We start from the raw sequence: 13,719 nt of genomic DNA, 5'->3' as shown, positions 1-13,719 counted from the left end.
TTAAAAAATTAAAAAAATTCATGGACTTCCTCCACTTCTAAGTTGGTGTAACTTCCTTTTAATTTTCAACGTAGGACTGTTCCAGCACTAGTCACTACTCACCGTCGGAAGATGGAGATGGACATCCAAAGTGAACGAGTAATTTCTAGCCTCCAAAGTAAATATGGTGGCTCTTTTTGAGTTGTCATATTTAGAGCATTGAAGATATTGATGCAAAAGGCTGTGTAAGAAGTGCGCTACTTTGCCTTTTTTACTAGAGATAAAAAATGGTAAACATCGATGCATAACCAGTTCCTTTACTCTGGGCCACCGAAAAAAAATTTAGACATATAAATATTCCTTTATGCTAGCGAAACCATTTCGCGCCTTAATTATCTAATCCCCACATAATTTATACTACCTCCGTTCTTCCTAATTGACTTTTTTTCACGTTTGATCATTTATCTTATCAAAAAATTTACATAACTATTAATTATTTTTATATCGTTTCATTTATTATTAAGTATACTTTGATGCATATATATAGCTTTACCTATTTTAAATTTTTTTAATAAGACGAATGGTTAAATTTATATAAAAAAGGTTAATGGCGTTAAATATTTTGGGATGGAGAGAGTATATTGCAGGACATATATATACCTATATCATATATATGGACTGAGTAATATTGATACTATTTTCGTCATTGATGCTATTTTCATCTAATTCTATTTGCTCGATGATGTGATCAGACACCAAGAATTTAGCACCAGAAAATTCCGTGAGCAAGCGAAAGTTTCTTGTCAAATCAAAACTACATTGTACATATATATATATATATATATATATATATATATATATACTTATACGATTTTTAATTCTTTTGAACCTTTTTAATTTTTAAGTTTAAAACTAAATCCTCCTCAAACTTTACATATGCATTTTTATTCTTTTAAGTTTGAAAAAAAACCTCCCAAAAGTTATTTCTAGATTAGATCTTTCGATCACACCACTTCCACTAGCATCATCAAATAACACTGTCAAGCCATAAGGAGTTATTAGCATGACAATATTCTTGTTAGCATGACCAAATAATGGTACCAAGTCACTCTCGCTGTCATGGCTAAATAACCTTATCACGCGAGAAGTAACGTGGTCAAAAGATTTAGGAGTTTTAGGAGGGTTTAGTTTTAATTTTAATTTTTAAAAAAAATTAAAAATTATATTCTTGTACAGTGATATGGACGAGTAATATTGATGCTACGTACCTCTGTATAGCCATCAAAGTCTCGAATAAAATCAAAAAGTAAAATCCATGAAAAAAAAACTAGTGCTTATATTACCTCGAGAATGTGGACGCGCAAGTAGGAGGCGTATTTACCTTTGTTCTCATGGTGACCAAGGTAGGAAAATCGCCAGCAAAATAATTAATCAAACCCATCATATATAATTAACCCGATCGATCAAGTCCACTCGCCACCTACAACACATAAATATACACAACAACGTCAACCATATAAAAACTTGCTAAATTATGCGACTTTACTTCACAATTGATGTCATATGTAATCAATTTCTCAAGGGTCGATGAACACAAGTAAAGTAAGCCTGAATTATTACCAGCAGCAATTAGTTATTACTATCTTCGTCCCTAAATATTTGACGCCGTTGATTTTTTTATACGCGTTTGACTATTCATCTTATTTAAAAATTGATCAAATATGTAAAGTTATATATATACATAAAAATATATTTAACAATACATAAAATGATATAAAATAATCAATAATTAAGTAATTTTTTGAATAAGACCAATGGTTAAACGAATATAAAAAAGTCAACGGCGTTAAACATTTAAACATTTAGTGATGGAGGGAGTATTAATTACAGTACGTACCAGTGTATACAGCAGAGGCAGGTGAAAGTGAGTGAATTGCGTCACGCTCTGGCCGAACAGAAGAAAAACTCCAAACAATTTTAGAGGCAGGTGAAAGTGAGTGAATTGCGTCACGCTCTGGCCGAACAGAAGAAAAACTCCAAACAATTTTAGCTAAACACAGCAAAAGCAGCTCGATCAGCCTCTCTGGCCGGTCGAAGCAGCAGCTAACGTACTTGGATCATATCATGATCCATGTACACAAACAGCTAATAGTGTACATGGATCATATCATCAGCTAGCTTCTGCGCAGAGCCAAGTAGCTTGGCCCTTTTGGTTTGGTTTGGTATCTCCCTTGCCTTCCAAAAAAGCACCTCTTGAATTGCTTCCTGTCAATGTTTGCTTTGCATCCTTGGCTGGTTTTGAAACCTTACTTTGCTTCAATTCTCGCCTCCATTCTTCCCTCCTTTTTTCTTCTCCGTGTGCTTTGCTTTCATGTACGAGGCATTGCATTTAGTTGTGAGACAGCTCTCCGGTGCATTTTATTTGAAGTATTATATTATCAGTAAAAAAATATTTTTTACTTTGTTAATTACTTGGTTAACAGTATTTTGTAATTTTGTTTTTAATAAAAATCACAATAAAAAGAACGATATTACCCCTTCAAATTTCTACTACACCTAATATTATTAATAGTATAATTTAATCCCAGTCGTATAAAATAGATTAACGGCATAATTAAATTCTACTACCAGTAAAATGCATCGGAATCGACCTCTTAATTATTTGTCATTTGTTGCACATTTAAAGAATTTGACACTACAACACGTGACGTACTATGCAGTAAATAAATCTTGGCCGTGGAAGAAACAGGTTGAGACATTTGCTGGCAGATAATTTACCGGCATATTTGGCAGATACTGTGTCATATACAATTATCGGCGGATCATAAGCCTTCATACATATTATTCATGGTGGATACTAGATAGGATACCAAAAATATTTCCTTCGGGATCGTCGAGTTTTGTTGATAGACATCTGCCGTTAAATCGTTGTCGTAGTTTAGCAAGAAACATAATGGAACGAGTTCTCACAACGCCAACGGAAGGAATATGCCAACTTTACTAGAAATATCATATAAATGAATAGGGACAATTATTTCTTGTTCTTGCCCTGGTTTTGAAGCCTAATGTTGATTTTATCCCTTCTTTTTAGGGTTTTTGTTTTTCTCGTGTTTTTTTAACCGAATGAACTGAATGTCCCTATTTTAGATGAAAGTTATGTTGAGTGTTAGTTGTCAAATATATTAAGTTTCAAAAATAAAAGGTTTCATTCCCGAAATAAAAAATGGCCAAGTTACCCGCGAGAGCTGAATAGAGAGGAGATAGAGCTGGGAGTGGCAAATACTGAATCAGAGATAGAGAGCTGAGAGAGGCGGCGGATCGGGCGGCTGTTGGGCATCGGTGGCGGGGCTTGCGGCGGCGGGGAGGAGGGGCACAGCGTCGGCGCCGTCAGCTGGGAGGTGGGCGCGGCGTCGGTGGCGGGAAGGGGGTGCGGCGTCGGCACTGTCGGCTGGGAGGTGGGCGCGGCGTCGGCGGTGGGGAGGAGGGCGCGCGACGGCGACGGGGAGGGGCGGCGCGGCTTCGGCGTGTGCGTGTGCGGCGAGGAGCGGCGGCCCAACTGCATACTTCAACTCGACCAGTGCGCTTCCGCTCGAGCGGAACTCCACCTGCCACCGCCACCGCCGGTGGCGAAGGGGTTCGGATGGGGACGTCGGTGCAGGTCACTCCGTTGAGTGCGGCATACGGTGAGGAGCCCCTGTGCTACCTCCTTGCCGTCGATGCCTCGATGGCTTCTGGTTCCTCCTCGACGGCGGCTGGACCGACCTCTGCGACCCCTGCCATCAACGCGATGCAACAGCAGCAGCAGGCTAATTTCCTCATCCGCGACGACGCGTCGTTCGGAGGCGACGTCGCCGCGGTGCCACCGGAGTTCAGGTTCAGTTCAAGTTTCAACGTCTCAGGAGGTGGCGCCGTGGAATACGGTGGCGCCATGCAGCAACCGCCGGCGAAGTACGTGGGATCCAACTGGTTAAATTTCAGTGTGCTTGTAAGAATTATTGGTTAATACTTTTCAGTGTAGATCCATGCAAAATGCAAGCTTGCAAACCAGATAGCTGCAAATGGTTCGTGCCATCAAACTTCTTTATGGAAACTTTCATGTTGATTTCTGCCGTTCTGCTTGCTCGTGTACTTGATAGATTTCTTGTGATCTTTTCTGATCAAACATACGTGGATGTTTGATGGTGTGATAAACTAGAGCTACACATTGCTTCGGAAGTTTTTAAACATGTGATTGGAATTAACAATATATTGCTTTTCTGTATTGCTATGGAGGGCAACAACACAAATGACTAAAAAAACAAGGATAAAAATAATATTGTCGTGAAAAGGTAAAATAGTCCTTTAACCTTTTATTTAATACCGTTAGTCCTTCGGAGGGCAAACATTTCGTTCAATTCAAAAAACTAAGGGCAAAAACGAAAACCTTAAAAAGAAGGGATAAAATCAGTATTAGAATCCGAAATTGTCCCAAACGAATATGGACACAATTTGTTTTATTTGTTGACTTTAAAAGCACTAATGTTTTATGTAACAGAAGAGATAGAAAATTTTTTTTAAAAAAATGGTCCACTTGGAGACTGGGGCTTCTGCAAGCTGGTAAATATATGGCATCAGGTGATTGTCAAACAACATATTTGTAAATGAAAAATAATTTATAAATTAAAATTTTATATATGTATTCTTAGCGATTTAAAAGTCGAGACTGAAAAATAAACTTTGATGAAGAAAACCTAAAATCAACTTCAAATTTAAGGTTAAAAATTTTAATTTTTGTTTATAAGAGCAAAAGCAAAAAAAAAGATATATATAAAAGGAGTTTTCTCACCGTCCTCAAGGTTTTCCTAAGGTAACATATTGTTAACGTAAAAACTTGATACTCTACAGATATCAAAATTTCACTAAAAATATGTTACCCCAACTCTCTGTTTCGTATCATAAGGTTTTCTAGTTTTGCTTAAATCCACATAAAAAATAAACTATAATTAAAACCTTAAAATTTAAGGTTAAAAAAATAAATTTTCACTTATAAGCATACGAGAAAAGATAAGGTTAGAGCCAATCGAAGCCGAGACGATGTCACTTGCTTTGATGGCAATTGTTAGCACACTCACGATTACTATGGAGGTTTTAACACTTGGTTTACACACGAACCCAGTAGACGAACACCTAGGCCATGTTCAGATGAAAAAATCAGGGAGGGTCATATCGAACATTTGACTTGGAAAGAGTTTTCGGACACGAATAAGAAAAAGAATTTCACAGCTCGGTTGGAAACTACGAGACGAATTTTTTTAAGTCTAATTAAGCCATCATCAGCACATGTTGGTTACCGTAGCACATATGGCTAATTATGGACTAATTAGACTTAAAAGATTCGTCTCAAGATTTCTCTCATAACTATGCAATTAGTTTTTTGTTTCATTTATATTTAATGCTCTATTAAATATTCAAAAATTCTGATATTTTTGAGAAAACTTTTTGGAAACTAAACAAGACCCTGGCTTTGGAGAAAAGCAGCTATGAACATAGAGCAAATTGCTATGCCGAGATTCGCCTTCAACTTCTCAGGATTTTCACATTACCGTATATCAGAAGAAAGGAACAGGCGAAGACGGAGCAATGCGAAAAACAGAGAACACGGCAAGTCCAGTCAACTGGGAGAATTTCCGTAGTCAATCTAATGTCTGTTTTTCACTTTCATTTCTGTTGTTCTGTTTGCATGCATCTGGATTTTGACTGATCAAAGTGGCGGAACCCGGCCCAGGGCAGTCAAGGATTGCCCAGGATTGCCCTAGGTTAGACAGTGGCGAACCCAGAACAGAAATTATCGGAAATCCAATACGTACTAATAATTAATAATTAATTTATGTACTTGTACTCTAATTAATATGATATAATTTAGTAAGAATTGGATAATTTACCCGGAGTCCGAGGACCCTGGCTAACTCCATGTAGGTTCGTCACTAGGCTTAGGGCTTGACTGCCCTAGTGTTGATGTCAAAATGTGAACGTTGGCGCGTCACACATGAAGGCTTGGGAGTCAATCTCCAGTGCAGGACATAAATCTTAGAAAAGATGCGCGGGCGTGCCAGTCAGTTTGATCCTGCAACTGACAAGATAAGCAATAAAAACAAGCTGATCGGCTATTGAGCCGATAGGTAACTAAGAGTCCAGCCGATCGAATGCTGATGCTGCAATGGTTAGATCGGCTAGAAACTTGATCGAAATAGAGTTAAATTCAATACTAGACCAACGTAATACGTTAAGTTACTTATTAATCTTAGTTTATCGGACGATCCCCTATAACCAGATCAAATGAAACGTGCAGAGATTGGACTTAACCAAGACAATATGCAGTCGAGGACGATATGATTATAGGAAACATGAAGATCGATAAGACTAATAAATAAACCGACAAATTACTTGGAATAAAAAATGAATCATGTGTTCCGATCGGCAAAAACCAATTTGCTTGTAATTCATAAACCGATGCAACATAAATAACTGCCGATCTAACTAAATCAAGCCGATTGGTATAGAAATAATGCAGTAAAGCAATCGGCTACTCTATTGATGTAAATAAAATGAACATGTAGATCGGCAAAGATCATCGGCTATAAACGACTAACAAACGACCAAGATCTATAAAATATCTAGCCCAGATTGCTAAAAATAATCATAGAAGATCGGACCAACCGAGACAGTTCAAGATTACGCCTAGCAATGTCAGGATAGATACTAAAGAAATCAAGATTGCCATCAAGCCAATGAATCGATGACTGATAACTTATCGGCTGGTACTCCGATAAAACAATAAACAAAATACATCGATCTGATATAAATCATCTGATAAACGCAATCTACTAGATCTGACCTAACCGAGATAGTACTAGATTGAATATGTCGAACAACAAATATCAAACCCACATAGATCACACAAAGTGGTCGACCAGATCAACTCAAAACACGAAAGTAATCTAAATTGAAACTAATACGATAACTAGCAATCGCACAGCTAGATTAGAAGATCAACAACTAGATTAGAAGATCAGACCGAACCGAGACAGTTCTAATCTAGCCGAACGATTACCGTGGCCCGGCGGACGATGGATTTACCCCTCCGCTGGAGATCGAAGTGATGCAGCCCCGCGTCAGGTGCCAAGTTCCGCCGGAGTTGAAACCTCGGTTAGGAGGGTGGCGATGCACCAAAAGAAGTTGATCTAAATTATGTGTAGATTTACAATAACCCTGGACATACATATTTATACTCTCGGGTAGACGCTAGGCCGTGTTAGACACGACATACAACTCCTAGTAGAAGAAATAACAAACTCCTATTTAGATTCTATCTCTAACACACAAGTCCCGATCGGACTCTAACAACCTTAGAGATAAAGAAAAAAATCTTAAAATTAAATTACATGGACTCTTATTATTCTTAAATCTATCTGTAACATTCGAGGTCTAATCGGACTCTATCTTTTATCTGATCGGGACTCTATCGACTAAATCCGAGTCATATTCCTCCTGCCCTTATATCCAATTGCTCTGTTTCCTCCTGTTTGATTTGGTCTTTAACCGCAGTTTACTCTGTAACGACAATTATCCAAATTCTGGCGTTAACACCTTGGCTTAGGGTTGTTAAATCCGGTCTCTTTAAAATTATATATATTACCGTATAAATTATAAATATAAATTTATAAATAGTTAGGACTAAAATTATCGTATAAATTTTAAAAATAGTTAATTAAGACTCCATTAATTTAGCATTTTAGCATTACTCTTCGGACTCGGATTTTTTTTTCTTGTTCCACCTCACTCGAGCTTGTTTGGAAGAAGAGACGCGGTTGCATAGAGAGTAAAGTAAAGACAAAAATTTAGAAGTGGAAAATGTGCTCCTATATATATGATGAAGTTAAATAGAATACACGTATAATGTTACAAGTTGGCAGGAAAAAGCACCGTCCGATTTAGAGGGTATTAAAAAAAGAGCAATTTTATCGCGAGGTACCATATTTTTCTATATAAATTTTGATACCCCTTATTACCTATCCAGTAAATTTGTTCATTAAAAAATTAAGGTGAAACACTGTAAATACATGCTGAAAAGTTCAATCTATATATTTAAGGTGAAACATTGTAAATACATGCTGAAAGGTTCAATCTATATATATTCTTTTCCTTCCGATTCGTCTTATGACGTTTTCTTTTATACAAACGAACATTTTATTAACAACAAAAATAATTAAAAATAAACATTTTATGGACCAATTTCTAAAGATCCAAAAGTAAATACTTAAAAAAAGTAAAATCAACTTTAGTTTAGAATAAAATTTAGCTTATAAATATAAGCTACACAAAAGTGGGCTTAAATACCAGTGAAACACGTGGAAAACTTAGGGTGTGTTTGCCTTTGGTTCATGGGTAAAGTTAGATAGGATATGACCATCCATATTTTGTTGGATATGATAATCCAAGTTGACTGTTTGGTTGAATGGATGAGATGAGCCAGTTTTTTGTTTGGTTGGATGTATAAGAATGGATGGAATAAAATTAATAAATTATTAATCCAAAACAAAATATAGTTATGATCAATAATTAATACTAATTAACAACAAAATGTATTAACTATCCATAATTAACACTAATCCTACAATGATAATAAGTAATTAACAACAAATAGACTAATTATCAGTAATTATTTACAAATGATTCTGGTTAGTAACGGTGGATAGTCCCTCCAACCAAATTGACCGAATTTATCCAACCAGCATATTTAAGAAATATTTCTTAGGTGGCCACCATATTCAGTCCTTATCCATGAACCATCCTTATTCATGAACCAAACACTAAAAATCCGATGGTCATATCTCATCCACTCATGTCCTTAAACTAAACACGTCCTTACCGTACATCGTAAAATCTGATGGGAGAGGACAAATTCAACCAAATTAAATATTTAATACAAAGGACACGTAGTGATGGGGGCAGCGACGAATCTAGCAGGTAGGCTCCATCAGGTTTAGCCTACCCTCCAATTTATGCAAAAATAATTTAACTAGATATCTGCAAAGGCAACAAAGGCCAGGAGCAGTACATATGATGGCAGCGATAGCTCGATGAGCCGAGCCAGCCAAAGTGCCGAGCTCTAAGTTGTGAATGTGAGTCTTGCAATCTCGTTATCTTGCTATTCTTCAACTGTAATCTCTACTGAGATAGGATTTATCAGAAATTGAGCCTCATGTTTCATAGTTTTTATTTATTTATAGATTTCCAATCAAGAAAAAAATCACATTGTTAAACTATTTTTCAGGCATGAACATTATCAATACGGATTTACGCAATAGGATATCCTTGTCTCAGGATAAAAATGCAGGTATTTAGTGCTCTACTGTTTCTTTTTTTTTTTACCATTCATCATTTCATCCATCACTAAATTTGGTATTTTTTTTTATGTACAGGTGGTCGCTCGCTCGCTTAGTGATACCAAAGGGACAAAGACTAATATAATGATTTTTAGTTTTAACTATTATCTAATAATCTAATATAATGCAGTTTGTAGTGGCAAGGTGCGTCTTATTTTTATTTCTCATTTCTTGTGATGGGTTAAATAACTTACGTAAGAATGTATCAATCCAATTTAATTAACTTTGTACATTGAGCCTACCCTATAATTTTTAGCCTATAATTTAATTTTATCACGGATTCACCGCTGGACGGTGCTTCAAATTTCCATATCTCCGTATAAACGAATTTCAGAGAGTAGGTTACCATTAGAAAAAAATACATACGAGACGGTAAAACATACATCCATTTGGATGCATAAAAAAATTTCTCCTCTCAAAAAATTAAAAATACGAAAATTTTACCGAATTTAAATATTTTTAAGTGAGAGATACGAGTATACGACACCCTAAATATAAAGTAATCTTGGTAAAATCATGTAGAAAACTGAAGCCAAACGTCTAGTTAATTTCTTACCATCCCAGTCAGACCAAAAAAAGAAAAAAGAAAGAAGAAACCGTTTATAAACCAAGCATGCATTTTCTTTACAGCATCAACCTCCTCAATCCTCATAGCTCAAACTCACAAACCGATATCATATTCATACATATCACAAATTTTATGCATGTGTGCGTCATGTACATATGAAAACCATGTTAATTTGAAAATTTCACACCAAACCACAGACGCAAAATTGATGTCGGTTTCATGCATGCATGGACAACACACTCGATCGACCATGGCGCCGCCGGCAGGACAAGCTCCATCTTTTCCGCTCAGGCACGCACCGGCGGGAAGCCCTGGGCCCCAGCGGCGGGCGGCCCGCCGTGCCCGACGGCAGTCGGCTCGGCCGTCGCCGCATAGCCGGCGTCATCGCTAGTGGCGGCCGGCACGTTGCCCATGGCCGCCGGGCGGTTTAGGGCGGCGGGCGGCGGCGCGACGGCACTGTCGCTGGCTGCCACCGGGCGGTCCGAGGCGCCGAGTCCCGCTCCGGCGTGTGCGCCGCCGGGCGCGACGCCCATGCTGTTGTTAGCCCCCACGGCGCGTCCACCGAAGCCGTCGGGCTGGGCCGGCGGGGAGGCGTGGTAGGTGGCGGCGGTGGCGCGCTCCTTGGCGGCGGCGTTGGCGCGCATGGCGTCGCGCTTGGTGGCCTCCACCTCGCGGATCCGCCCCAGCTTGCGCGCCTCGGCGGCCTCCTTCGCCGCCGGGCCGGGCGCCCTGGCCTTGTCCACCGCACCCTCCACGACGGCCTTGGCTTTCTCCTTGCCCGCCCACGCCGACGCGCCGACGTTCGCCGCCGCCTCCTTCGCCGCCTCCACCGCGCTCGCGCTCCTCCCGCCCTGCATCTTCGATCGATCGATTGATTTGGTCGTGTGCTGTGTGCTGGAGTAAAAGTGATTTTTTTTTCTTTGCAGAGCGATTTGCACTGCAGCTCTAGTATTTATGGCGGTTAATTAATTAGCACCCGGCCAGAGAGTGAAGTGCTTTGGGCGCGAGAGATCGCGTGGTTTGCCTACGTGGATACGCACGTGTCCCAGGCAGGGCACGTGGCGTCACGCGACGAGAGGCACGTGTGTCGATAGGGAGAAAGTGTCGGCGTTGGCATATATTCCGTACATCGTCGTATGAGTCGAGAAGCATCCACGGAGCATCTATAAGAGTTTTGTAATTTTTATTTCTCAAATCTTATGTTTTGTCCAGTCTTGGCCAACAAAATTCTACTCAATTTTAATAATTTAGGATATTTTACTTAGAAAAGACAATGCAGCTCGTTGTGAACAGCTTCCAGCTCGGCGAGGCGGCGCCGGTCGACGGTGCCCGGCAAGGAGCGCTAGCGCACGCCGACAAAGCGACGGCGCGCGGCGGGTAGGCGCAGCGACTTGGGGCAACGGAGCGGCGGCTCGCGGAGGTGACGGAGTAAGTGTGTGCGAGATGAATGTTCTGTGCTCATGTGGGTGTGCGTGTGCAGGAGAGACGCTAACAAACTTCGACTCACAGGGTTAGACGTAAACGAGTAGATATTACAAGTTACTAAATTTGATAAAGTCATATGACAGTGATTTACTCCGTACTCCTTTTAGTTCCGTTTCTTATAATTTATTTTGATTTTGGTCAAAATTAAATTATTCTAAGTTTCACCAATTTATAGATAAATATAGTAACATATGCAAACAAAATTAGTTTTGTTAAATCTATAATTAAATATATTTTTATAATATATATGTCTGTTGACGCTAAAAATAGTAACAACGGTCACACACGTAGGCCTATGAGTTAATCTTAGAACACTCTAGTGTAGGACCTAATTCTTAAAGTTGCTTAGAATGTCAGTCAGTTTGATCTTGTAACTGACAAGATATGATATGGAAAACAGTTAACCTCGAAATCGTTATCGACCAAACAGTAAATATGCTCAATCAGCTGAGTCAGAAGCAAAATAATGCCAAACAGACGAACCAACCGATTAATCTTAAAAGATCGGACTCAACCGAGACAGTCTTAAGATTAATCAGTCGATCGGACAGATTTAGCACTTATCGCACGTAAAATCGACAGCCGATAGAAAACTAAATATGGAATTTAATATAAACTAGAACGCTATACCAATTACTAGCATCAAACAATGATAAGCAACCACATACATACTCATACCAGGCCTAGAAGATCGAACCTAATCGAGACAATACAGATCTAGATATAACCATGTATGAAATCAGGAAAGCATCACAACATACAAATAGCAGGATAGCAAACCAGCGTAATATATCAACTTATTCATTAAACCTAGCCGAACGAACAGATCTCTACAAGCAGATCACACTAAACCCATATAGATCGGACCTAATCAAGACAGTATGCGATCTAGTACGATATAATCATAGAAATATGAAGATCGATGGATCTAACAATTGAATCAACACATTACTTAGGATAATGCTGGCTAAGACTCCAGCAATAAACACTCACGAGCATTCAATCTAATCTGATAACATGAACCTGATCAACCAGATTGATGGACAAGTTGACTGGAATCATGCTAGCAGATCAAATAGAGGAACCTGCAGAAGATTTGATCGAGAACTACTGCTTCAAACCAAAATAGATTAAAGCGATAGTAGAACTCAGCCCGCCGATCAACCAAGCAGGAGATCGGACTTAACCGAGACAGTCCTGTTCTAGTTGACCAACGGGTTTTAACAAACATGAACTTACATTGCGAAGCTGACAAACCCCGCGCCAAAAGCCCAAGCAAGTCGAAGGTTTTTAGCGATGCACGAAAGTTGATTGATCTGAAGATGATTTATAATGACCTCGGGCACATATATTTATACCCCAGATCTAACTAACCTAACCGGATAAGAATCCGTTACTAACTAACTTGTTGTACCTAGACTTTAATTAAATACGAAAATCCTAAACAAACTCTAAGATAAAGCCTAATTAAATTACACAGACTCATGACTAAAACCAAATCTATCTCTAAACTTTGGCCTAATCAGACTCCCCTCTCTGTCCGATTTGGACTCTATCGACTGCATTTGTACCGTTTTCAATCTTTCGTCTCCAGACGATTCTTCCTTTCTTGTTCGATTCAGTCTTTAGCTGTGTTTGAATCCATAACGGTAATTTGCCAAAATCTGGCGTTAACAATGTCTTGAGTTCTAAATATTACTATTTTTTTTTTATAAATTTGGTCAAACTTGGAGTAGTTTGATTTAGACCAAAGTCAAAACAATTTATAAAATGAATCGGGGGAGTAATCCCTATTGTTTTCTTAAATCTATCATAATTATAATTTTTATTTAAATATATAGAGAATAATTTTTTATTATAATATTTCTTATAACTCATCTATACTACCCTAATGTTTTAAATTAAGTATTTAGAAATTATTAATATAAGTTGGATTCTATCCTATCCAAAACAATAAAAATTATTAAACTTGGGTGAGCGTAAGTTTTCTTTAGAGAGGGAGTGTATGAGTGTGGTACCTGCAAGGCTGCTAGGGGTGGCAACAGGGCGGGGCGGGTACGGGTTTGCCTAGAATGGCCCTGACCCTGATTCCAAAACCTGAACCCAGCCCCGATAGCTCTTCCGGGGGTTAAATCCTGCTTCAGCCCCGACCCCACCAGGGACCCGCTTCGAGCCAGGCAGCTTGCGGCCGTCAACCCGCTATCCCTGCTCGCCGCGCCCACTACCAGCCGCTCCTTCGCCGTCGCACCATGGCCGGCTCGC

This window comes from Oryza brachyantha, chromosome 9, assembly GCF_000231095.2.
Source record: "Oryza brachyantha chromosome 9, ObraRS2, whole genome shotgun sequence".
Classification (NCBI taxonomy): Eukaryota; Viridiplantae; Streptophyta; class Magnoliopsida; order Poales; family Poaceae; genus Oryza; species Oryza brachyantha.
Note: the sequence above shows the minus strand (reverse complement) of the source record.